At 40.9% G+C, this 27,114-nt stretch overlaps 1 long non-coding RNA gene across 2 annotated transcripts in view; it reads left to right on the forward strand.

Annotated features, from left to right (window-relative positions):
- The first annotated feature begins 15,260 nt into the window (after nucleotides 1–15,260).
- LOC115088783 overlaps nucleotides 15,261–27,114 on the forward strand; it is a 48,459-nt gene continuing 36,605 nt past the window's right edge. Inside the window, exon 1 of one of the 2 annotated variants that reach the window (XR_003855873.1) lies at nucleotides 15,261–15,327. This is a non-coding gene — a long non-coding RNA (uncharacterized LOC115088783). The remainder of the gene's footprint in view (nucleotides 15,328–27,114) is intronic. The other variant, XR_003855874.1, reaches the window with a different exon arrangement.

Genomic DNA, 27,114 nt, shown 5'->3' on the forward strand with positions numbered 1-27,114 from the left:
TCAAAACCATGCAAGTGTCAAACCCTTAACAAATTACTGGATAAGGAGTCTTCTTGATAATTCAGACAATGCTGCTTGTCATTCTTTGCTTTTGGACTTAGCTGTAGAAGCCATCCTGTGCTTTTTCCCTTATGTCTGCATTTCAGTACCCAGACTGTAAAAGTCAAGGCCCATGTTGGTTGTCATCTATATCCAACTCCCCCCCCCCCCCCACCAGAGCAATATTGTAGTTGCGTCAAAAGCATCAAGGCTATTGGTTGAGGGTACTAATCCCCATGCCTTCTGTTAAGAGTAGTAACTACAGCTCAATGCAGGTTATTCTTCATATCTGTCCTCTAGCCTTTTAGGATCCACAGTGTTTATTCCATGTCCCTTTGAATTAATTGAATGTTCTCTTCTTCACCACCTCCTCTGGAAGTTTTTTCCAAGTATCCACCATCATCTCCATGAAAAAATATTTCCTGAGGTTTGTTCTGAGTCATCACCCCTGGAGTTTCATTTTGTTACTCCTAGTTCTACTGTTTCCTTTCTGACAGAAAAGGTCCAACATTTGTGCATCATTAAAACCTTTCAGGAATCTGAAAGTCTGTATCATATCTCCCCTACACCTCCTCTTTTCCAAGGTATGCATATTCAGATCCTTCAGCATCTCCCTATAAGTCTTCTGATACAGACCATACACCATTTTGGTCACCCTTCACTGGACCACCTCCAACCAGTCTCTGTCCTTTTTGAGATATGGTCTCCAAAACTGAACACAGCACTCAAGGTGAGGCTTCATTAAGGAACTGTATAAAGGCATTACCATCTCTTTTTTTCTTGCTAGTTATTCCTCTGTCTACATAGCCCAGCATTCTTCTGGCTTTAGCTATCACCATGCCACATTGTTTCACCATCTTCAGATTGCCAGATACTATTACCCCAAGGTCTCTCTCATGGTCTGTGCACATCAGTGTTTTACTCCCCAGTATCCTGTTCCCAACAGTGGCCAAGCAGGGTCACAAGTACCTGGCAGGATCCCAAGGGATAGACAGATTCTAAGCTGCTTATCCCAAGAATAAGTATTGAATTTTTGCAACTTTCCTTTAATAAATATTAATGGACTTTTCCTCCAGGAACTTGTCCAAACCCTTTTTAAACACAGCTATACTAACATCTTTCAGCATATCTTGCCTACGCCTTGTATATTCCTGTAAATAGTCCGTTGCAGTTTTTATTTATTGCTTTAATTCCTCCACCTCCTGCTCTTTGTATACTCCTCCTTGTTCGCCCTCCCTGTTCATTGTAATTTCTACCTTTAAAGTTACATTGTAAACCGGTATGATGTATGCATACTAATACCGGTATATAAAAGTTTTTAAATAAATAAATAAATAATAAATATCCTCTGGCAACAAATTGCAAAGTTTAATTATGCTTTGAGTAAAAAAATATTTTCTCTTATTAGTTTTAAATTTATTACCCTGTAACTTCATTGTGTGTTCCCAAATAATTGTACTTTTCAAAAGAGTAAACAACTGATTAACATTTTCTCGTTCCATTCCACTCATTATTTTATAGGCCTCTATCATATCTCCCCTCAGCTGTCTCTTCTCCAAGCTGAAGAATCCTAACTTCTTTAGCCATTCTTCATAGGGGAATTGTTCCATCCCCTTAACCATCTTGGTCTCCCTTCTCTGTATCTTTTCTAATTCTGCTATATCTTTCTTGAGATGTGTTGACTAGAACTGCACACAGTAATGATGATGAGGTTGAACCATGGAGCGATACAGAAATTATTTCCTAATAATCTCTAGCATTCTATTTGCTTTTTTGGCTGCTGCAAAAGATTTCAACGTATTTTCAAAAATGACACCTAGATCCTCCTGAGTGTTGACTCCTAATGTGGATCCTTGCATTTTGTAGCTATAATTTGGGTTTCTCTTCCTCAAGTGTATCACTTTACACTTGCCTTCATTACATTTAAATTGCCATTTGCATGCCCGGTCTCCCAGTTTTGCAATATCCTCTTGCAAATTCTCACAATCCTCTTGTGGTTTGACAACTTTGAATAATTTTATGTCATTGATAAACTGGATCATCTTACTTGTTGTTCCCATTTCCAAGTCATTTATAAATATATTAAAATACATTGCTCCCAGAACAGATCACTGGGGAACTTCACTATTCACCTTTTTCCATTCAGAAAATTTACTATTTAGCCCTACTCTCTGTTTTCTATCTTTTAACTAGATGGCAATCCACAATAGGACACTGCCACCTATCTCATGACTTTCTAATTTCCTAAAAAGTCTCTCATGAGGACCTTGTCAAATGCTTTCTGGAAATCCATATATACTTATCAACTGGCTCATCTTTATCCACATGTTTATTTATGCCTTCAAAAAATTGTAGCAAATTTGTGAGGCCAGACTTTCCTTGGCTAAATCCATATTAACTTTGTTCCATTAAACTATGCTTATCTAAATGTTCAGCAATTTTGTTCTTTATGATAGTTTCTACCATTTTGCCTGGTACAGACATCAGACTCACTGGTCTGTAATTTCCTGGATCACCCCCTGATCCCTTTTTAAAAACTGGCATTACATTGACAACCTTCCAGTCTTCAGGTACCATAGATGATGTTATTGATAGTTTATAAATTGCCAAAAGTATGTCCACAATTTCATTTCTTAGTTCTTTCAGCACTGTGGGATGCATACCATCTTGTCCAGGTGATTTCCTACTCTTTAGTTTGTCAATTTGCCCTAGTGCATCTTCTAGGTTCACTGAGATTTGTTTCAGTTCTTCTGAATTATCACCTTTGAATATCATTTCTGGCATGGATATATCTCTCTAATCAAAGCGAACTAGAGAAGGAAATAGTATACAAACCTATTACCACAAATCTTACTATAAGACTAGTGACAATATCATCAGCGCATGCTCAAAGTAATTTAATCTGCTGTCTCTTACCCGCAATGGGCCACAGGAAGTTTTCAGCCTTATGAGCAATATTCATATAATCATTTATTGTCTCATGTCTCATAATATACCTAATACCCAATATCAACTTATTCCATTGTTTATTAAACCACTAAAATTTACTTTGTTAAAGCATCTACTCAACCTGCTGTGTATCAGCCTACTGTAAACCATTTGCTAAACGAATACTTAGCCAACTTGAAGGTCACTTAGAACCCAAACCCGACATGGGCCATGTTTCGACTGTAAAAAGTCTTCTTCAGGGGAAACAAATCTTTTTCTTAGTGATGGCAAAATATTCTCAGATCCTAAAAACACAAGAAAGCATAAAAATCACACAGACATATTTTCTAGAGATACTCTACCCTCAAACCACCAGTTAAACACAACAAAGAAATTTACTGCAATTTTAATATCATTATTGCATCGCAGATGTCTTATAACCATACACACAAATTCACAGATGTCTTAAACAAAATAGAAAAAACAGTAAAGCTTACCGGGACAAAGCTAAACGTCTCTCAGGATCTCGACATGGTGTTTCAACGTCTCAATCACCTACCCAAACACACATATCAAATTTAAATCCCCTTCCCGGGATATGTCACCGGAAGCTTGTAGTTCATCAACCCCATCACGAACTACTTAACCCATCATGCAATCTTACCAATCTTACCGAATACGTCTGTGGAAACAATAGTATTCAAACCAACACCCCCTTGCGCGTGCCGACCCCGGATTTTATAAGATACGGGCGGCTACGCGCGTATCTTATAAAATCCAGCGTACTTTTGTTTGCGCCTAGTGCGTGGACAAAAGTACGCCCTCGCGCAAATTTATAAAATCTACCCCTATGTTCATGCACTGAAGATAAAGCAGGTAGAATCTGTCCAGAAGAGCACAGTGTGTTTTGAAGAACATCCCTCTCTAACAACCTTGCAAGGCTGGGAGGGTTATAGGTATAAACAACTCTATGGATCACCGTTAAAATCTTAAACTGTGTTTGGGAACAAATGTAATTCTTGAAGTTTTGATGAAATTCTATCCCTCACCTTTGCACAAGCATTAATGCATGCCATATTTTTCTGTACTAGTTGAAGAACTCGTAACAAAGCAATCAGAAGGCCCAAATACAGCCCATGGCAATAGTCTAATTTGTTCAACACAAGTAACTGCACTAGTGTCCTAAAATCTTCCGATAAAATATGAAAACTCAGTAATCTCAGTTTAAAAAAATGCAGACCTAGGCTTTTAATCTGATTCCTCATTGTCAATCCAAAGTCTAACTGAACACCTAGACTTGTGGTCTCCTCAACTACAGGAATAGTAACATCTCCCAAAGTCAAATCTGATAAATTTTGTGACAATGGCTTCTTAGATATCCATAAAGATACTGTCTTATGGATACTCAGTACCAATGTATATACTCCATAAGCAAAAGGAATCAAAGTAAGCATTGAAGAGATAAAAACCCTAAATAAATGTATTTATTTATTTATTTATTTATAGACTTTTCTTTGCCGACATTCGTGAGGCACATCATACCAGCTTACATTGAACTGAAAGGAGGAAAATACAATGAACAGAATAACATGTCATAGTTAAACGTAAATGGTGTAGGATATAAGTATCGTAAAAACATTCAGAGATTATATATAATAACAAAAGAACTAAATAGCTATGGAGGAAAAGGTAGAAAGAAAGAAAGAGAAACTTTGTACAAACTAAGAAAACTTTATCTTTAACAATGAGAAAGTGGTATAGGGGTTATGAATTGGGCAATAAGTTGCAATTGAAAGCAATCAAAAGTAAAGTAGATAGCTCCTAAAGTAGTTAATGAAAAATTAAGAAGAGAACAAAAGGAAATAGAGATGGAGGTGGAACATTATCTTGGAAAGTCATGTGCACAAATAATCAAGGTTGTGTTAACAAAATCACAGACCTGGAAACCTGGGCAAAGTCTTGGTATTATGGGACATAAATGGAGCTGGTCCTCTGAACAGATACACACACTCTCACTGTCCAAACCTCTTTCCTGGCTGCTGCTCTCTGGAACAAACTCCTGTCTTAAGCTCAAGATGCCACCTGCTTTCTGCCTTCAGGACCAAAATAAAATCCCAATGGCTTGCATGCTGGTACATTATTCAGACTGTATGCCTGGTTTCCTTTTCAATGCAAAACGTCCCGGTGAAGGCAGCATCTAAAACTAAATAAGGTACAGTAAATAAGTAAATAAGGTACAGTAAATAAGGTACAGTTTTATCATCAGCTTTTTAGTTGGTTCATTCACAGAGTTCTTTCATTATACCTTGTATTCTTTTCAATTTCTTTGCCTGTTGAGGGGAGTTAACTCTTACAGATCATTGAACAAAAAAAAAGTCTCTTCCCCCATTTTGAAGGGCAGAGCTAGAATAGCCATCCCCGCTTTGAAAGCCAATTTATGATCCTTGATGTAAATCTTAATCACAAAGTCAAATCAAAATAAAAAGGAAATTGAATTCCATATCAGTAGGCTCCATCATAAATCCTGGATCATGGATGACAAATTTTGGATTAATTCATCATAAATTCTTCCTCTGTAGTGAAGCTGCTGGTACTGAAAAAAAAAAAAAACCCTTCTAATATTTTATCTTCCTAAATGTCTATCTTTGCTTTATAAAAATTTCTCTAAACACCATATTATATTATCCTTCAATAAATAATTTGATTTAGCTGGAGAGGAACAGATAAATAAATAACAGCTTTGCAGATTTACAGTATTTCTAAAAAAATACTACATGTCAATAAACATGTCTAATAGCATATATCGACTTTTTCAAAGTATCAATAAAAACTCTACACTTTCCCTTTTCCAAATAATTGGCTTATGGTCCTGATGTACTGATTTGATTTTACAGTTTCAAGCTATAAATGGAACAGGAAAAGAAACAGGATAATATCAAGCCTTATTAGCTATAAATTTAATCTTAAACATCCTTACTTCAGTCTGGACAAATTCTGCATTACTCCTCATGTCTGTCTCTTATTAAATTACCATGACAACACCACTTGTTACCATGCCTCATTGATTATGAATTTTCTGAAGGATCCAGATTGTGACAGGCAACAGATAGCACAAGACAGTAACAAGAGGGCTATATTATCAGATCATGTTGAGATAGGTCAAACGAATCATAGAGATGGTTTATTGCTGGTATTTTCATGGTTCCTGTCACAGAGTATGATCTTCAAGAACTGCTTTATGGAAGAACATGTAAAGAAAGAACAATTGCTTTCAAAGATTCTAAAAATATAATTCCTCTATAAGCCATGATCTAAATTAACAAAACAGCATTTTCAGTAGAAATATTGGAGTAAAATATTCTAATGTATGATATTTTTTTGTAAGTTACTGTGCTAAATTATTACTTACACAAAAATGTTCAATGTCATGTGATATATGAAGAAGGTAAGCAAAAATACTACATGGCATTTTTACCACATTAACATTTAGCATCATAGCTACTGTGAAATAAGATGAAATAGCTGTTTATCATGATTAAAAATAAATACAGTACTATGACTTTGCAGGAACCACAAAAAGAATCACAAAATATCAAACCCCGCTCAATAAAAGTATAAAAGACAGGCCTTCAGAGTCACATATTGTTAGTGTCGTGAGGATGATGTGGACAGCTCCTGAACCCAGAAGCAGAAGATTAGAGAAAAATGGAGTGGAATAATTAACTTCTGAGTATGCTGTGTATTATTTGTCTAATTCCTTACTATTTCCCTTCCTTTCAGCTTGTCTTTGCTGGAATGCTTGTGTGTCTGAAAGTCTCTCTTGATTTATCTTTGCCTGTCTTGTTGGTCGTCTTTGTCTTTGTAATGCTAAAGCTGGGCATGTGCACATATGTGGTATGAGAATCAAGAGTGAAAAAAACTACAAATCTGTCAAGACCATGTGATTGACAAGAATGTAAGTAGGAGATGAAGTGAGAAACAGGGGAGGACAGAAGGAAGAAGACGTGAGTGTGGATATGGGAGTTCAAGAGTAAAGAGGAGAGGAGAGGAAGGAGACAAAAATGAGATGGAGGAAATCAAGAAAGAAGAGGAGGGTTTGAAGGGAGTGAAGAGAAAGGAGAAGGATGACATGGAAGGAAGAGTGAGGAAGCCTCCTCAGTAACCTGAACATCTGGATATGTAGGTGGCATCACAGGCAGAAAGCCAATGGCTCACCCAAGAAAGATTTATTTGCAACATTTGACTTAGCGCAGATAGAATGAACTTCTTCTCATCAAGATCCTCCATCAGTACCCAGAATTCTTCCTGAGAAAGTCCAGAAAGAGGTCCATGGCTGCAAAAAAACAAACTGTGGAATGAGATACCAGGAATGTCAGCAGTCTGGGGTTGTTCCTATGTGCTGAGGATCACCGTAAGTAGAGGAACAAACTAAAAAAAAAATCAAAATTTCAAAAACGATGCCCCCTATGTCAGTTATATCCAATTACTTAACTTTTCCCAAAATAGGCAACTTGAACTAAACTTCTTCCAGAGTAGGCATTCTTAAACAAGTAGAAGGCTTTCATACAGTGCAAGACCTGACATCAATATTTCGAAACTGTTCTTCATCAGGATACCTACACCATTTGGCTATGACTACCATTGGAGGCATCATTTTTTAAACTGTGATTTTTTTGAGTTTGTGTTCACACTTAAGGATACTGCTCTGATCATTGTTTGATGGCAGAAGTAAAAATGACTGACATGTGATGAAATGGGGTGGAGTTCTTCAAGGAAAGCCACGTGGTGAAACAGGGATATCATCAAGCTACTTTTACCTGAGGCAATCATTCGACGTGTCTTTACCGTTGCAGCTCCTTTAAGCAGCTGTAGAGAGTTTAGAAATCTCTTTTTACAAATATCTTATTTTCTTCACTCTAGTTTGGTTTTTGGTAATTCCTAAGTTTTAATAGACTTTTCTTTTTGATTTCCATGCTGAACAAAGTTACACTCTTTTTCCTGATGCTAGAGAGCCACCCAACTGAATTTTGTCTGTTACTCACACCATATATTTTAGAAGAAAATAGTTTTTCATTTGGCTTCTTCAATTTTAGTCACTATGGGCCTCATTTTCCAAGCACTTTACCGCGTGCGATAAATTCGCAAATCAGTCATTTGGTAGTCAGGGGGCGGAGTTTATGTAAAGCGGAAACCTGTGTGGCGAAACGGCCGCAGTGTTATCGCGGCTAATAACTACAACTCCAACCTCGCGTTATGGACTGCATTACGGGCCTGAAAAGGATTACCACCATAGTCCCAGTCAGGCTGAGAGAGAGAGAGAGAGAGAGAGAGAGAGAGAGAGAGAGAGAGAGAGAGAGAGAGAGAGAGAGAGAGAGAGAGAGAGAGAGAGAGAGAGAGAGAGAGAGAGAGAGAGAGAGAGAGAGAGAGAGAGCGCCTTACTATAGTGCCTATGCCCTACATAGGTATTTTAACCCCTATGGGAGGGCCACCTACTAAGTCAGGGTGGGGATTAGGTATGAGCGTCGGGGGTTGGGGGCCACTTTCGCATTCCACATGAGACCTACGGACTGAACAGTGGTCTCTAGTGCAGATTTGCTGGCCGTCGGAGTGAGGACGCTCACTCCAAGCGGAGATTTGGCCAACATTCTCTCCACCTAGCATGTTGTTGCCCAGGTAGAGTGTCCAAGCTAGGTAGAGAGAACGTTGCCCAAACCACTTCTTGGAGTGAGCGTCCTCACTCCGACAGCCAGCAAATCTGCACCAGAGACCACTGTTCTGTCCGTAGGTCTCATGTGGAATGCGAAAGTGGCCCCCAACCCCCGACGCTCATACCTAATCCCCACCCTGACTTAGTAGGTGGCCCTCCCATAGGGGTTAAAATACCTATGTAGGGCATAGGCACTATAGTAAGGCGCTCTCTCTCTCTCTCTCTCTCTCTCTCTCTCTCTCTCTCTCTCTCTCTCTCTCTCTCTCTCTCTCTCTCTCTCTCTCTCTCTCTCTCTCTCTCTCTCTCTCTCTCTCTCTCTCTCTGGGACTATCATGCACCGCGATAAAAGAAACCGGCAAATATCGTGCACTGGGGAAACATCGCATGTGGCGCTGTTTTCGTGAATGGCAAAAACATCGCCGCACGCGATTTTTCCCCACTGCACGAAAGAAGCCTCATTTGCATTGGTAACGCCCCCTAATGCGTTACCAATGCGATATTGGAAAATAAGGCCCTATATCGAAGAAGCAGGCCAGCGGCTCAAGTCCTGTCCTTCATAGTAGCATAGTAATGACGGCAGAAAAAAACAAATAGTCCATTCAGTCCACTCAGCAAGCTTCATATGGTAGTAACTCCCATTCTGTGCAGGTTACCTCCATGAGTCTGTGAAGGGTAGTAACTGCTGCTCCGTTTTTTGTTACCCTCAAGCCTTATGTTAAGGGTAATAATACTAAAAATCAAAACCAAGCGACTGTCAAACCCACAACAAAATTATTGATAGCAATATTTTTACAAAGAGAGTGCCCTTCCTGATAATTCATACAATGCTGCTGTTTGAATGTGCTTTGCTTTTGGACTTGTCTGTAGAAGTAGTCCTGTGCTTTTTTCCTATAATGTCTATGTGTCAGTACCCTAAACCTAAACAACAAAGTCAGGGCCCAGTGTTTATTGTTGTCTGAATCCAATTCCCCTTTTCTGCTGTTCCCCCTCCCCCCATTGAAGTGGAGAGTGATGCTGCAGTTACGTAAAAAAAACCATGTATGCTAATTGGTTAAGGGTAGTAATCCATGCCTTCTATTAAAGGAAGCAGTTGTCACTCTAAGCTGGTTACCTCCCCCTCACCCCCCCCCCCCCCCTTGTACCCCTTTCTTAATTTCCAACTCTAACTTTTAGGGATCCACAGTGTTTATCCCATGCCTTTTTGAATTTATTTAATGCTTTTGTCTTCACCATCTCCTCCGGAAGGACATTCCAGGCATCCACTACCCTCTCCATGAAGAAATATTTCCTGATGTTGGTTGTAAGTCATCCCCCTTGAAGTTTTATATTGTAACCCTTAGTTCTACTGTATGCTTTCCTCTGGAAATTATTTGAAGAACATGCATCATTAAAACGATTCAAGTATCTAAAGGTCTGTATCTTATCTTCCCTACACCTCCTCCCTTCAGAGTATACATATTCAGATCCTTCAGCCTCTTCTCACAAGACGTACAGTACAGAACCCACACCATTTTGGGTGAGTCTTCTCTGGGCCTCAACCATCCTGTCTCTATCCTTTTTCAGATACGGTCTTCAAAACTGAACACAGTACTCCAGATAAAGCCTCACCAATAATTATAATCTGTAAAAGAGCATTATCACTTCTTTTTTCTTACTGGTTATTCCTCTCTCTATGCAGTCCAGCATTCTTGTTTTAGCTATTGCGCCTTATCACATTGCTTCGCTGGCTTCAGATTGTTGGACACTATCATCCCAAGGTTGCATTCCCAGTCTGTGCACATTAGTCTTTTACCCCCATCACATTCAGCTCTTTTGGATTACTGCAACCCAGATGCATGAATCTGCACATCTTAACATTGAGTCCCAGCTGTCAAGTCTTGACAGCTGGGACTCAATGGTCAAAGTCAAAGTCAAAGTCTTTGACCACTCTTCAAACTTTTCTTAAATCATTTTTCATTCTCAGTACTCCTTCAGGTGGTCCACTCTGTTGCAATCTTAGACCTAGATTTATCATTTTGCTATAAATTTTGCAAGAATAGTGCCTGTGATAAAAAAAAGGGACATGGATAGGGTAATTCTCAAGATAACTCAGTGAGAGAGAGAGAGAGAGAGATCAAAATAGCAAACAGAATGTTAGGAATTATTAGGAAGAGAATGGAAAATATATATAGTAACATAGTAATGGCTGCCGATCAAATACAGGATTCACTTTAAAGCCCTTATGATGATACACAAGGCCCTGCACAACATCTCCCCTCTCAACCTAACCTGAGGTAGCTCCTGAGCGAAACTCAGCCAGAGTCGGGCATTTTCCAATAAAGAATCCCTTACCACACCGATCCTTCCTTTTGTCCTGCTTTTCTGGAGCGATACATGTAGGGGGCTGAAGACTTCAACCTGACAGAGGACAACCTGAAACTCCTGCCAAACAGGACTTCATGTACCAGAATTCCCTGCTTCATGACAGGTTTACTTACAGTCTGCAATACAACTGTAATTAGGACATTGAGAAACTCTCTGTCAGCACATTGCACATTTTCATTTTTGGCTTCGCTGTTCTTATTCTCTGATAAGCTTTCACTGCTGTAACCTAGATTAGAACAATGGATGTATTATGTGAAGGGCTGTATTGCTGCAGACTCGCAAATTCCTTTCCAGAACTGCAAGTCCCGACAGCCTCTCCTGCAGAAGTTTCACGAAGGTTCCAGGTTGTCTAAGGAGGGGGTCAGTAGCCCCTCAGCCGGGATATGCTTGCTCAGCAATGCGTAGAACGCATGTGTAAAAGATAAGAAATGTGGAATGTATAAAAGCCAGCTCCTGAAGGGGAGGGGCACGCAGATTTCTGAGCCATTGTTCTCAGCTGTGTCTTGCATGCAATAAAAGTCTTTCTTTTCGGACCAGTTATCTGGGGCCTCTTTTCTGACGGTAACATACAGAGGCATTATTACATTCTCCATTTTATTTACCATTCCCTTCCTAATAATTTCTAATATTGCATGTTTTTTTGACTGCCGCAGCATACCGAGCAATGATTTCAATGTATTATCCACTGTGACGCCTAGATCTTTTTCCTAGGTAATAACTCCTAATATGGAACCTAACATTGTGTAACTACAGCATGGGTTATTTTTCCCTATATGCTTCACCTTGCACTTGGCCTGTTGCTACATTCTTTCCCTTATGACTGTTGCTACATTATTTCCCTTATGTGTTACTTGTAAAGACTGTTGCTGCATTACTGTTACATGTAAACTGAGGTGATGTTCCGAACGTGCCGCGGTATATAAAAAATACATACATACATATAAAAAATAAATACATACATACATACACAGTAGCTTCAGGGGCTACTGTGAAAAATAATACAATAATACAATGACAATAACTTAAAAAACACATATATAAAAATTTGGACAAACTTGAATATGTGTAAATACATATAAAATTTTTTAAGTTATTGTCATTTTATTATTGTATTATTTTTCACAGTAGCCCCTGAGGCAGCTCAGTTGTGAGCGAAACTCGGCCAGAGTCGGGCATTTTCCAATAAAGAATCCCTTACCACACTGATCCTTCCTTTTGTCCTGCTTTTCTGCAACATTGATCGGTTTCCGCTTTGCTTTCTGGGCCCGTCTGTATCGCTCCATGCTGAGATCACACTGAAGTACTGTGTGCAATTCTGGTTGCCACATCTTAAAAAAGATATAGTTGTACTGGAGAAGGTACATAGAAGAGTGACCAAAATGATAAAGGGGATGGAACAGTTACCCTACGAGGAAAAGCTAAAGAGGATAGGGCTATTCAGTTTGGAGAATAGACAGCTGAGGTCTATAAAATCTTAAGAGGATTAGAATGGGTAAATATGAATCAGTTGTTTACTCTTTCAGATAATAAAAGGACTAGAGATCACGCCATGAAGTTAGGAAGTAGCACATTTAAAACAAATTGGAGAACATTCTTTTTCACTCAATGCACAACTAAGCTCTGGAATTTGTTGCCAGAGGATGTGGTTAGGGCTCTTAGTGTAGCTGAGTTTAAAAAAGGTTTGGATAAGTTCCTAGAGGAGAAGTCCATAAACTGCTATTAATCAAGTTGATTTAGGGAATAGCCATTGCTATTACTGGCCTTAGTAGCAATAGGATCTATTTAATGTTTTGGTATTTGTAACCTGGATTAGCAACTGTTGGAAACAGAATGCTGGGCTTGATGTAATCTCGGTCCAACCCAATATGGTAACTTCTTATGTTCTTATGATATCAAGGTTGTGATGGAGATTGTCTACATCTCTAGCTAATTGATATCAATATTTCTCAGGTCCTTATACTTGTAAGTATGAGAGGTAATAGAAGAGGATTTTGGAGTAATCTAGTTGAATAAGAATAAGATCAGTAAATGATCAGCCAAGGAAAATTGACTGAGGAAATTAAGTCTGACAGCAAGGAGTGAGTTTTAAAAGAAAAGATCAGGTCTAAAGAATGACCAGCATTGTGTGTTGGGAAGTTAGCAGGGGGTTCCTGGCCAAGTTCTGTTATTAACAACTCAAGGTTTTTGTCAGATAGTCATTCAGGATTATGGAAATTGACTTTATAATCTCTGAGAATCAGTTCTGCTGTAAAGTAGAAACCTCAGCCATAAGCTGCATTGTTTCTGTAAGAGAAACTAAGGAGGAATCCAGAGGGTTATAAACCAAAGGAAAGGAGAGTTTAGGTGAGCAGTGAGATTGTATCAATCTATATAAGGGTAAGGCTTTAAAGAAAGTTCTGTTCAACACAGTTTTTTATTGAAAATAAGAGCCACCCCCATCACCCATCTGGTTATTTCCACATTTATAAAAAAAAAAAAAAAAAAAACCCCAAAAAAAACATTTTGAGAGGAGGCTAGGGTAAGACAAAAGGAGTTGGTCTTTTCTTACCAAGTTTCCATCATAAGTAATACTTGTAATTTAAGTGACATCATAAGATTCTTGATATGAGACAACTTTGATCCCAAAAACCTAACATTTAAAAGACCACAAGGAACCGAAGAATAAGATGACATAGACACAAAACAAGAAAAAGGTGAGAGACAACGGTTTAAAAACCAGATTGCCATAACGGCTTTTTTCCATAACCGTGGGAATTACAGACCTTAAGAGAAAAAGGTAAAGTAGAGACCAAACTTCCAGAAGCTCATGGCTCGCAAGTGGGCAATTCCCTTTGGCTTCTGCCTCTTCGGCGCTACCCATAACATTTCCCTTCTCATGACCTTAATGCTTTCTGGGTCAGGCTGAATGTGGCTTTCACACATACAGGGTCAAAAAAATTCCTGATTACATCTGGAGATGCCACTGCCCTGCTGCAGGTGAGGACAATATCAGAATACTTTTAATACCATTAAATTGGTCCCAAATTGCTTTTAACCCCCAGGGGTATTGATTAAATTACACCCCCTTGTGTTCTTTCAAGGGCCAGTCCTTAGCTGTCTTCCCAAGCCTGCCACGAGGCTTGCTGTGTTTCCATGATATCAGCTTTCAAACCAGCTGAGCTGGGCTGGGTAAACCTGGACCACTCACCATGTGTCCCCTTATTTTCATTTCTCTTATTAACTTTAATATAATTTGCTGTATCTGCGCTGATTCAGCCTTTTATTTTCTTTGCTTTTGCAATTCACAGGGGATCTACTCAGGGCTGCGCTGTCACAACCACATGCCCTCTTATCTTATTCTTATTTATTTTTATCGATTTTACTGAATTATATTTTGTTTTAAATCCTTCCAGACTGGGACCACAGCCCAGAAATGCCATCATTTTGACATCAGCAAAACAATCACGGCCTACAATGGGCCACAGTGCTGGGGGGCCTTCTCAAGCACCCCAGAGGCTTTCAAACCCTTCAGACAGCTAAATTATGATGGCACAGTCCTCCTGCGCTGCTGCTGCAGCCTAAAGGAATGGCACAACGATGCCGCTGATTCCCCTCTCCTGCTTGCTCTGCCCCCTCACAAAGCAACCAACAGCCTTAGGAGGTCCTTGAAAATCCTGCCGTGGCTGTCCTAGGCCTCACCTTGGCCTCCAACACCACAGGTAGTAGATTTGTAAGGGAAAGACGAAAGCAAAGCCATCCACAGCAAATTCTCTGAGGCTCTGCAGCATAACACTGCTTATCCCACTGACAACTGCTCCTCTGCCTATAGTCTGGATCGAACCCAGGCTGTGGCAAAAAAAAGACTTTCACAGCATCGACCCAGCTCCATCAGCATTACCCATGCCAGCACCACCCACAGGAAAATCTCCAGGGACAGCAAAAGGTACATTAAAAAAAACAAAACAAAACTTTAAAAGGGTAATAACCCCTAGAACACCACCTCTGCTGCTTTCCTCTGTCCTCAGCACCTCCAGATCTGGGCCCAAGCAAAGCAAATAACCGGCTGCAAACAGCCTTTGACTCTTCCTGCCGCTTCGGCTCCCATTAGCCTGCTGGTCAGCTGCACCCACCAACTGTGCCAATCCAGGGCAGAGTGCACTCCTCTCCATCAAGTAAATTAATTTTATATTTTTTTCCCCAGGTCGCATCCTGTCCTCTATTTCAATCCTGTCCTCATTGGAGCCTGTGCTTGACCTCACCGAGATCCACAAATTTGCCACTTCAGAGGTCAGCAGGCTGTGTGACCAAAGGTAACTATCTCAACTGAAGACTATAAAGTGCAGTTTAGCATTTTTTGAAGGTAAGTACATCTGGCAATTTGATAGTATATGCAGGCTCTTAATGGTACAGGGCAAAATATTAATACCTTTCTTCATCTGTAAGTCTGAACAAGATGTGGGAACGTTGCATGATGCCTGGTTTCTCTGACCACAGGCACTCACCAACTGCAGGGCAGCTTTGAAAATGCTCAGTGACATCACACTGTGCCCTCTCCTGCCTGAGGTTACAACAACAGTATACCAGCCTTCTCCCTATAGGAAATGCAAAGAGAAAGGTATTCTAAGCATCAGGCTGGTGGTGGTGGTGGGACTATTGCACTGAGCACAAATGTTGAGCTTGGGGATCCCGGGTGCTCTTCTATCCGTGGGAAAAAGTTTGAATGCAATTAGATGAATAGTTGATGGGGGGTTGGGGGGGGGAAGACCAAGGGGGGAGATAGAGCAACATGGACCTGATAATTTTAGAAGGCTACTTTTCCTGTAGGAAACTAGGCTAAATGTAAAGAGCTTGCCATATACCAAATGCTGTAATTAGCAAGAGAGATGTATGTGTGCAGGGACCGCCTGGTCCACCAGATATATAAATACAAGCCATTCCTTGAGTCTTGCACAGCATTAAGTGAAAGCAAAAGATGCTTTTTGTGCCCAGCTTAATCCTTTCAATCAAGTACTTAATATCAAAGTATGTATCTGTGTTGGGAAAATAAATATCTGATTAAAATTCACACACAGAAATGCCTTTGAGTGAGCAGAGGCGCACTTCAAATACTTCTGCTTGGTGAAGATAACCGCGCAAGCCACAGGGATAGAGATAAGCTGCTTTTGATTTGCAGAACTCTTTTTTGTTCAGTGTAAAAGCAAGGTATTGACAAATTTGATGAGCGTCAAAGTCTTTGGCAAGATAAATTCTAATTATTAATAAAAAGAAAAACAAAGCACAAACCCAGATGCTTCCTGGAAAACTAACTTGCAAAACTGACGCAAATTAATATATTGGGGACAATCCTGAGTAGCCCCCATAGTTGCAAAGCCCTGGAAACTTTTATCACGAAGCTAATTTTCTCTGTGAAGCTACTCAAAAGAACTTGCTATAGAAACATCCTCATACTTTGTGCCTCCTATTAGTGTGGGCTAGAACAGCATGCAGACAGTTGAATATCTCATGTTTGTTCCATGCTTCACTCCTCCAACCTACGCACACTGCGGGAATACCTCTCTTTCTCCCGGCTAAAGCAAGCGCAACAGAAAAGCCCATGCAAACTTGTGGCCACTTAGAGGAAGAGAATTTTTGGACAGGCCAATTTATATACCCAGGCAAGTGGCATAGAAGATTGCCCGCATTATTGTTATTAGCAAGAAAAAAGCTTGAACATTCCATTATTTTTAAGGATTGAGGAGCCGCAATGGTTTTGCCTTCCAAAGTATCACATAGATGCAGCTCAGGAAAGCACTGTGGATGGGAAGCTGCATCTGATAGACAAAACGTGAGCACACTTTTGCAGAGTATTAAGGTGATTCTAGAGAGGGTGAGGAACTCCAACCCTTGAGGGCCAGCAAGCGGTCGGGTTTCCATGGCAACCCTAATAAATAACACATAAAATAGATTTGCATACCATTAGAACATAAGAACATGCCATACTGGGTCAGAACAAAGGTCCATCAAGCCCAGCACCCTGTTTCCAACAGTGGCCAATCCAGGCTATAAATACCTGGCAAGTACCCAAAAACTAATTCTATCCCATGCTACTGATGCTAGTAATAGCACTGGCAGTGGCTATTTTCTAAGTCAACTTGATTAATAGCAGATAATGGACTTCTCCTCCAAGAACCTATCCAATCCTTTTTTAAACCCAGCTACAATAACTGCACTAACCACCACATCCCCTGGCAACAAATTCCAAAGTTTAATTGTGCGTTGAGTGAAAAAGAACTTGCTCTGATTAGTTTTAAATGTGCCACATGCTAACTTCATGGAGTGCCCCCTAGTCTTTCTATTATTCGAAACAGTAAATAACTGATTCACATTTACCAGTTCTAGATCTCTCATGATTTTAAACACCTCTATCATATCCCCTCTCAGCCGTCTCTTCTCCAAGCTGAACAGACAAAACCTCTTTAATCTTTCCTCATAGGGGAGCTGTTCCATCCCCTTTATCATTTTGGTCACCCTTCTCTGTACCTTCTCCATCGCAACTATATCTTTTTTAGGATGTGGCAATCAGAATTGTACACAGTACTCAAGGTGTGGTCTCACCATGGAGTGATACAGAGGCATTATGACATTTTCTGTTTTATTCACCATCACCATTCCCTTTCTAATAATTCCCAAAGTTCTGTTTGCTTTTTTGACTGCCACAGCACACTGAACCAATGTTTTCAAAGTGTTATCCACTATACCACAAGAAAGATCTCTTTCTTGGTTGGTAGCTCCTAATATAGAACCTAACATTGTGTAACTATAGCATGGGTTATTTTTCCCTATATGTATCACCTTGCACTTATCCACATTAAATTTCATTTGCCATTTGGATGCCCAATTTTCCAGTCTCACAAGGGCTTCCTGCAGTTTATCATAATCCGCTTGTGATTTAACTATTCTGAATAATTTTGTATCATCTGCAAATTTGATTACCTCACTCGTTGTATTCCTTTCCACTCCCTTCCACTGAGAAAATTGTCCATTTAAGCCTACTCTCTGTTTCCTATCTTTCAGCCAGTTTGTAATCCACGAAAGGACATTGCCATGACTTTTTACTTTTCCAAGAAGCCTCTCATGAGGGACTTTGTCAAACACCTTCTGAAAATCCAAATACACTATATCTTCTGGTTCACCTTTATCCACATGTTTATTAACCCCTTCAAAAAAATGAAGCAGATTTGTTAGGCAAGACTTCCCTTGGGTAAATCCAGGTTGACTGTGTTCCATTGTCAGCCTCCAGCAGCACATCCAGTCTCCAGCAGCACTCATCCAGTCTCCAGCAGCACTCATCCAGTCTCCAGCAGCACTCATCCAGTCACTCCAGCAACCAGCATTCGTCCAGTCACTCCACCATCCCTCTAGCAATCTTCTAGTCACCCCAGCATTCAGTCTCCAGCAGCACTCATCCAGTCTCCAGCAGCACTCATCCAGTCACTCCAGCAACCAGCATTCGTCCAGTCACTCCACCATCCCTCTAGCAATCTTCTAGTCACCCCAGCATTCAGTCTCCAGCAGCACTCATCCAGTCTCCAGCAGCACTCATCCAGTCACTCCAGCAACCAGCATTTGTCCAGTCACTCCACCATCCCTCTAGCAATCTTCTAGTCACCCCAGCATTCAGTCTCCAGCAGCACTCATCCAGTCTCCAGCAGCACTCATCCAGTCACTCCAGCAACCAGCATTCGTCCAGTCACTCCACCATCCCTCTAGCAATCTTCTAGTCACCCCAGCATTCAGTCTCCAGCAGCACTCATCCAGTCTCCAGCAGCACTCATCCAGTCACTCCAGCAACCAGCATTCGTCCAGTCACTCCACCATCCCTCTAGCAATCTTCTAGTCACCCCAGCATTCAGTCTCCAGCAGCACTCATCCAGTCTCCAGCAGCACTCATCCAGTCACTCCAGCAACCAGCATTCGTCCAGTCACTCCACCATCCCTCTAGCAATCTTCTAGTCACCCCAGCATCCAGCATTCTTCCAGTCAATCCAGCATCTAGCACTCATCAAGCCACTCCAACACCCAGTAGTCATCCAACAATCTTATCCACCTGCAATTTCTTCGTAAAAAGACAGCATGCTACAAACTTTCCCCATTCAGATCATCCCTCACCTACTCACCCACAGAGCGAATACACCCGTGCTCAATCCACGATCAAAGAGATCCCTGATTCCAATCATGATCTCCCCTCTAACACAATTCCTAGGATTATCTCTAATCACCTTAACCCTTTTCAACTCCCAGTCACTCTCAAAAAAATCTCATTTGCTCAACGACCTCCTCCTGGACACCCAACCGGACATCTGTGCCATTACAGAAACATGGCTAAAAAACACAGACACCGCCATTATTAACCAGTTGCCAACACAACAATATGACATCTTCTCTATCCCCAGACCTAAAAAAAGAGGGGGTGGAATAATGTTAATAGCAAAAAAAGAACTGAGACTGTCCCAACAAGCCTTCAAATCGACGACCAAATTAGAAATCGGACTATTCAAATCCTCCCAGCTTCAAGTCTGCCTTATTTACGCCCCCCCGGGGCTCCTAGAATCCGACCCTTCTCCACTCATCGAAACCATAGCCAAACACATCAACACTAACTCACCGGCTATTATCTTAGGAGATTTCAACATCCATGTTGACTCCCCTACCCTATCATCTAATTGCGAAGCTCTTCTCCTTTCTCTCCAGGCTATGGGATTCAAACAAATTATAAACAACCCCACACACAAGGCAGGCCACACGCTTGACCTGATATTCACTAACGAAACCATCTCGCCCATCACCCCTCCTTCCTGCTCTCCCATCCCCTGGTCAGATCACTCGATGATAACTACAAAATTATATATAAAACAAAAATTGACCCCTATTGTTACTAAATCCTCGATCCAGTTCAGGAAACCCTGTTCCATGGACACTCTCAACAACAGCCTGGCCGAAGAACTAATTAAACTGGACTTCTCAGATGCGGATACCGCTATGAACTCCTGGCAAACTATTACACACTCAGTAGCTAACAGAATTTGCCCTGTAACAACAAAAGTTATCAACCCAGCCCGCACGAACAAGAAACCCTGGTTCTCAACCGAACTAAGGAAACTCAAACAGGATCTACAACACAAAGAACAACGCTGGCGGAAAGATTCCTCCCCTTCCTCACTTGCTTCGTACAAAACTGCAATGAGCTACTATAGGACATCCATTACCCGCACCAAACGAGATTTCTACGCCAAAAAAATACACGGCTTCTTATATGACCCTAAAACTCTGTTCTCATATGTAGCTGCCCTTACCACACCTATGCCCCTCACCATCCCAGAAGAAGAAGCCCAGAACAAATCTACAGAGTTGGCTATCTTTTTTGATAACAAAATCAAAAACCTTCTTGCCCCCCTGGCTTCAACTAACATGGCTCCAAACCCTTCGCAACCATTAAGCCTCGCAACTAATAACCCTCCACCAAATATCCACAGACCGTCACTAGAAATTCTTGAACAGACATCCTCCCTGGAAATTGAATCAATAATCAAGAAAATGAAACCTTCCACTCATCCTCTGGACCAAATACCGACCAAACTACTTCTCACCATCCCTAACACCATTGCTAAACCGCTGGCAGACATCATAAATTGCTCCCTCAATCAAGGATCAGTCCCGGACTCCTTAAAAATTGCTTCACTTAAACCCTTACTTAAAAAACCCAACCTGGACCCAGCCGACCCTGCAAACTTCCGCCCCATTGCAAACCTACCTTTTATAGCCAAGCTAATGGAAAAGCTTGTCAACATCCGACTCACAGACTACCTTGACTCCCACAATATTCTCTACCCCTCTCAATTCGGATTCAGGAAACGCCTAAACACAGAATCCCTCCTTCTTTCTCTAACGGACAACATCCTGATGGGCCTTGACAAGGGACAATCTTACCTGCTAGCCCTTCTCGACATCTCTGCCGCATTCGACACGGTAAACCACAATATCCTCATTAACCGCTTAATGGAAATAGGCATATCCGGCTCTGCACTGCTCTGGTTCACATCCTTTCTGAACAACAGACACTACAAAGTCAAAATAAATGACAAAGAATCTCACTCCATTCCATCAAACCAAGGTGTACCTCAGGGTTCGTCTCTTTCCCCTACCCTGTTCAATATATATCTACTCCCTTTATGCCAGCTACTCAATAGTCTCAATCTCACCCACTTTATATACGCGGACGATGTACAAATCATAATCCCCATCTCAGACCCCATCTCTACTCTAAATTTCTGGAACAACTGCTTACACGCCATCAACCTTCTGCTCTCGAGTCTCAATTTGGTCCTAAATACGTCCAAAACGGAACTACTGGTTATCTCCCCTTGTGACAACAACCCCCTCGCAAATAATGCTAGCATCCCATTAGCAAACCAGGTCAGAGATCTTGGGGCCACCCTTGACTCCAGAATGAATTTCAAAAAATTCATTAACGCCACAACCAAAGAATGCTTCTTCAAGCTACAGGTCCTGAAGCAACTTAGACCGCTCTTGCACTTCAAGGATTTCCGTTCGGTGCTTCAAGCCATACTGTTTTCAAAGATCGACTATTGTAATGCTCTATTACTTGGTCTGCCCGCTTCGTCCACCAAACCTCTTCAGATGCTGCAAAACGCAGCGGCTAGGATCCTTACAAACACTCGTCGCAACGACCATATCACACCAATACTAAAAATTCTACACTGGCTGCCCATCCAATATAGAATACTTTTCAAGGCTCTCACCATCATCCACAAATAAGTCTACCAGCAATCCACTCTCCAACTCACCTTCCCACTTGAATTACATACTTCCGCAAGACCGATCAGAACTGCCTACAAAGGTTCGCTCAAGGCCCCCCCCAACAAATCATCGGTCCACAACACTATTCACAAGCGAGCTCTTTCAACAGCAGGTCCACTACATTGGAATTCACTTCCACAAGACTTACGCCAAGAACAATGCCATTCAACTTTCAGAAAGAAATTGAAAACCTGGCTTTTCGCAGAAGCCTACCGCTGAAGGATCTCCTCAACCATCACTGTCTCTCACTCCCCCATCCCTCCCCAATCCCTTCCCCCCACCCAACCTCACCCTTTCCTTCTCCCCCTGGACATACCAGGCTAATAACTGCCTAGGATAACCTATGTTTTTGTATCTTACAGTTTTTGTTGATTTATATATTTATCTCTCTCTAATTGTTTCTTAGTTTAAACTCTGTACTGTCTTCCATTGCCCAGGTTTTATGCTCCCTGTTTAATGTAACTTTACTTTCTACCTTGATGTTAATTGGTTTCCCCTCAGTTACATTGTAAACCGGTACGATAAGACCTAGTCTTGAGCATCGGTATAGGAAAAGAAATTAAATAAATAAATAAATATATGCTCTCCGATTTTGTTCTTTAGAATAGTTTCCACTATTTTTCTCGGCACTGAAGTGAGGCTCACTGGTCTATAGTTTCCTGGATCACCCCCTAGAGCCCTTTTTAAATATTGTGGCTACATTGGCCATTCTCCAGTCTTCAGGTACAATGAATGATTTTAATGATAGGTTTCAAATTTTAACTAATAGATCAGAAATTTCATTTTTTAGTTCCTTCAGTACCCTAGGATGCATACCATCTGGTCCAGGTGATTTGCTACTCTTTAATTTGTCAATCTGGCTTACTACATCTTCCAGGTTCACAATGATTTGATTCAGTTCATCTAACTCATCACCCTTAGTATCTCCCGGACATCCTCATTAGTAAACACGGAAGCAAAGAATTCATTTAAGAACTTAAGAACATAAGAACATGCCATGCTGGGTCAGACCAAGGATCCATCAAGCCCAGCACCCTGTTTCCAACAGTGGCCAATCCAAGCCATAAGAACCTGACAAGAACCCAAAAACTAAGTCTATTCCATGTTACCATTGCTAATAAGAGCAGTGGCTATTTTCTAAGTCTACTTAATTAATAGCAGGTAATGGACTTCTCCTCCAAGAACTTATCCAAGCCATTTTTAAACACAGCTATACTAATTGCACTAACCACATCCTCTGGCAACAAATTCCAGAGTTTAATTGTACGTTGAGTGAAAAAGAACTTTCTCTGATTAGTTTTAAATGTTCCACATGCTAACTTCATGGAGTGCCCCCTAGTCTTTCTATTATCTGAAAGAGAAATAACCGATTCACATCTACCCATTCTAGACCTCTCATGATTTTAAACACCTCTATCATATCCCCCCTCAGCCGTCTCTTCTCCAAGCTGAAAAGTCCTAACCTTTTTAGTCTTTCCTCATAGGGGAGCTGTTCCATTCCCTTTATCATTTTGGTCGCCCTTCTCTGTACCTTCTCCATCACAATTATATCTTTTTTGAGATGCGGTGACCAGAATTGTACACAGTATTCAAGGTGCAGTCTCACCATGGAGCGATACAGAGGCATTATGACATTTTCCATTTTATTCACCATTCCCTTTCTAATAAGTCCCACCATTCTGTTTGCTTTTTTGACTGCCGTAGCCCACTGAACTGAAGATTTCAATGTGTTATCCACTAGGGATGTGAATCGTGTCCTCGATCGTCTTAACGATCGATTTCGGCTGGGAGGGGGAGGGAATCGTATTGTTGCCGTTTGGGGGGGTAAAATATCGTGAAAAATCGTTAAAAATCGTTAAAAATTGAAAAATCGAAAAATCAAAAAACCGGCACATTAAAACCCCCTAAAACCCACCCCCGACCCTTTAAATTAAATCCCCCACCCTCCCGAACCCCCCCCCCCAATAACTTAAATAACCTGCGGGTCCAGCGGCGGTCCGGAACGGCAGCGGTCCGGAACGGGCTCCTGCTCCTGAATCTTGTCGTCTTCAGCCGGCGCCATTTTCCAAAATGGCGCCGAAAAATGGCGGCGGCCATAGACGAAAAAGATTGGACGGCAGGAGGTCCTTCCGGACCCCCGCTGGACTTTTGGCAAGTCTCGTGGGGGTCAGGAGGCCCCCCACAAGCTGGCCAAAAGTTCCTGGAGGTCCAGCGGGGGTCAGGGAGCGATTTCCCGCCGCGAATCGTTTTCGTACGGAAAATGGCGCCGGCAGGAGATCGACTGCAGGAGGTCGTTCAGCGAGGGTTCCGGCGCCTCGCTGAACGACCTCCTGCAGTCGATCTCCTGCCGGCGCCATTTTCCGTACGAAAACGATTCGCGGCGGGAAATCGCTCCCTGACCCCCGCTGGACCACCAGGAACTTTTGGCCAGCTTGTGGGGGGCCTCCTGACCCCCACGAGACTTGCCAAAAGTCCAGCGGGGGTCCGGAAGGACCTCCTGCCGTCCAATCTTTTTCGACTATGGCCGCCGCCATTTTTCGGCGCCATTTTGGAAAATGGCGCCGGCTGAAGACGACAAGATTCAGGAGCAGGAGCCCGTTCCGGACCGCTGCCGTTCTGGACCGCCGCTGGACCCGCAGGTTATTTAAGTTATTTGGGGGGGGGGGTTCGGGAGGGTGGGGGATTTAATTTAAAGGGTCGGGGGTGGGTTTTAGGGGGTTTTAATGTGCCGGCTCACGATTCTAACGATTTATAACGATAAATCGTTAGAATCTGTATTGTATTGTGTTCCATAACGGTTTAAGACGATATTAAAATTATCGGACGATAATTTTAATCGTCCTAAAACGATTCACATCCCTATTATCCACTATGATGCTTAGATCTCTTTCTAGGGTGGTAGCACCAAGTATGGAACCTAACATTGTGTAACTATAGCATGGGTTATTTTTCCCTATATGCATCACCTTGTACTTATCCACATTAAATTTCATCTGCCATTTCAATGCCCAATTTTCCAGTCTCACATGGTAAGAGAGGGGTTAGGAAAACAGATGTAGAAATTGCTAGACAAAATGTGGAGACATTTTCTCCGTTAGAAGATTTATCTGTTTTTCTAGAAACCTCTCAAGAAGAACAGATTGAGAGGAGAGGGATATTATTAATTACATTTAATATATCAGTAGAAAGAGATAATGTGTTAAACAGTTTTTACAAAAACAGAAATAAAATGTACTTGGGTGAAAAGATATGAATGTATCCGGATATTATCAGATCAACTCAAATACGTAGGAAGAAATTCCTGAATTTATGTCCAAAAGCCCGATCCCTGGGAGCACAAATCTTAATAAAATTTCCCTGTAAATGTTTATTAACATTAAACAATACTAAGTATACTTTTATGGAACCAGATCAGTTGGAGAAATTTCTTAATTCTAAAAGTGATACTACCCCTACATCTGGGAATACTGGTGATTAAATTGGAATAACCTACCACCCTTTTGTTTCTGTTAATACTAAGATATAAATTTATTGTTAATTTGCTTCCATGTTCCTATTGAATAGGCCCTTTCAGTTTCATAGTATATGTAGGTGAGACATTATGTTGCAGATAAATTGATGTATTGGGCATTTTTCTTTTTTATGGGAATTAAATTTGTAATATTACAGTCTTTTTTGCAACATGATGTACCTGATTGTGAGGAATGTAATCCTTAATTGTAATTTATAAAAAATTAATAAAGAATAATTAAAAATAAAAAAAAAAATAAATTTCATCTGCCATTTCAATGCCCAATTTTCCAGTCTCACATGGCCTTCCTGCAATTTATCATAATGTGCTTGTGATTTAACTACTCTGAACAATTTAGTATCATCTGCAAATTTGATTACCTCACTCATCATATTTCTTTCCAGATCATTTATAAATATATTGAAAAGTAAGGGTCCCAATACAGATCCCTGAGGCACTCCACTGCCCACTCCCTTCCACTGAGAAAATTGTCCATTTAATCTTACTCTCAGTTTCCTGTCTTTTAGCCAGTTTGTAATCCATGAAAGGACATCACCAACTATCCCATGACTTTTTACTTTTCCTAGAAGCCTCTCATGAGGAACTTTGTCAAACGCTTTCTGAAAATCCAAGTACACTACATCTCCCGGTTCACCTTTATCCACATGTTTATTAACTCCTTCAAAAAAGTGAAGCAGATTTGTGAGGCAAGACTTGCCTTGGGTAAAGCCATGCTGACTTTGTTCCATTAAACCATGTCTTTCTATATGTTCTGTGATTTTGATGTTTAGAATACTTTCCACTATTTTTCCTGGCACCGAAGTCAGGCTAACTGGTCTGTAGTTTCCCGGATCGCCCCTGGAGCCCTCTTTAAATATTGGGGTTAAATTAGCTATCCTCCAGTCTTCAGGTACAATGGATGATTTTAATGATAGGTTACAAATTTTTACTAATAGATCTGAAATTTCATTTTTTATTTTCTTCAGAACTCTAGGGTATATCTGCAATGGCCTTATCTTCCCTAAGAGCCCCTTTAACCCTTTAGTCATCTAACACTCCAACCAACTCCCTCACAGGTTTCTTGCTTCGGATATATTTGACAATGTTTATGCTTTATAAATTTGACAATGTTTATGCTTTATCCTGTTTTCTTCAGATGGATCCTTCTTCCAATTTTTGAAGGATTTTTTTTTTATAAAATAACCTCTTTCACCTCACCTTTTAACCATGCCAGTAATCGTTTTGCCTTCCTTCCACCTTTCTTAATGCATGGAATACACCTGGACTGTTACATTTACCCAGTCAATATTGGGGTAATTGAAATCTCCCATTATTATTGCACTGCCAAATTGGTTAGCTTCCCGGATTTCTCTTAGCATTTCATCATCTGTCTGACCATTTTGTCCAGGTGGACAATTGTATACTCCTATCAATATACTCTTACCCAACACACATGGGATTTCTACCCATACTGAGCATTTAGTCTCTGGTATGATCTTTATCCAGTTGGACTCTATACCCTCCCAGACATAAGGTGCCACACCCCCACAAGTTGATACTTCTTATCATTGCAATATAATTTATACCCTGATATAGCACTGTTTACCTCCTTCGACTAAGTTTCTGTGATGCCAATTATGTCAATCTTATCATTTCCTGCTATATACTCTAACTCTCCCATCTTACTTCTTAGACTTCTGGCATTGGCATTCAGACTTTTCAAAGTGTG

This window comes from Rhinatrema bivittatum, chromosome 3, assembly GCF_901001135.1.
Source record: "Rhinatrema bivittatum chromosome 3, aRhiBiv1.1, whole genome shotgun sequence".
NCBI classification, from domain to species: Eukaryota; Metazoa; Chordata; class Amphibia; order Gymnophiona; family Rhinatrematidae; genus Rhinatrema; species Rhinatrema bivittatum.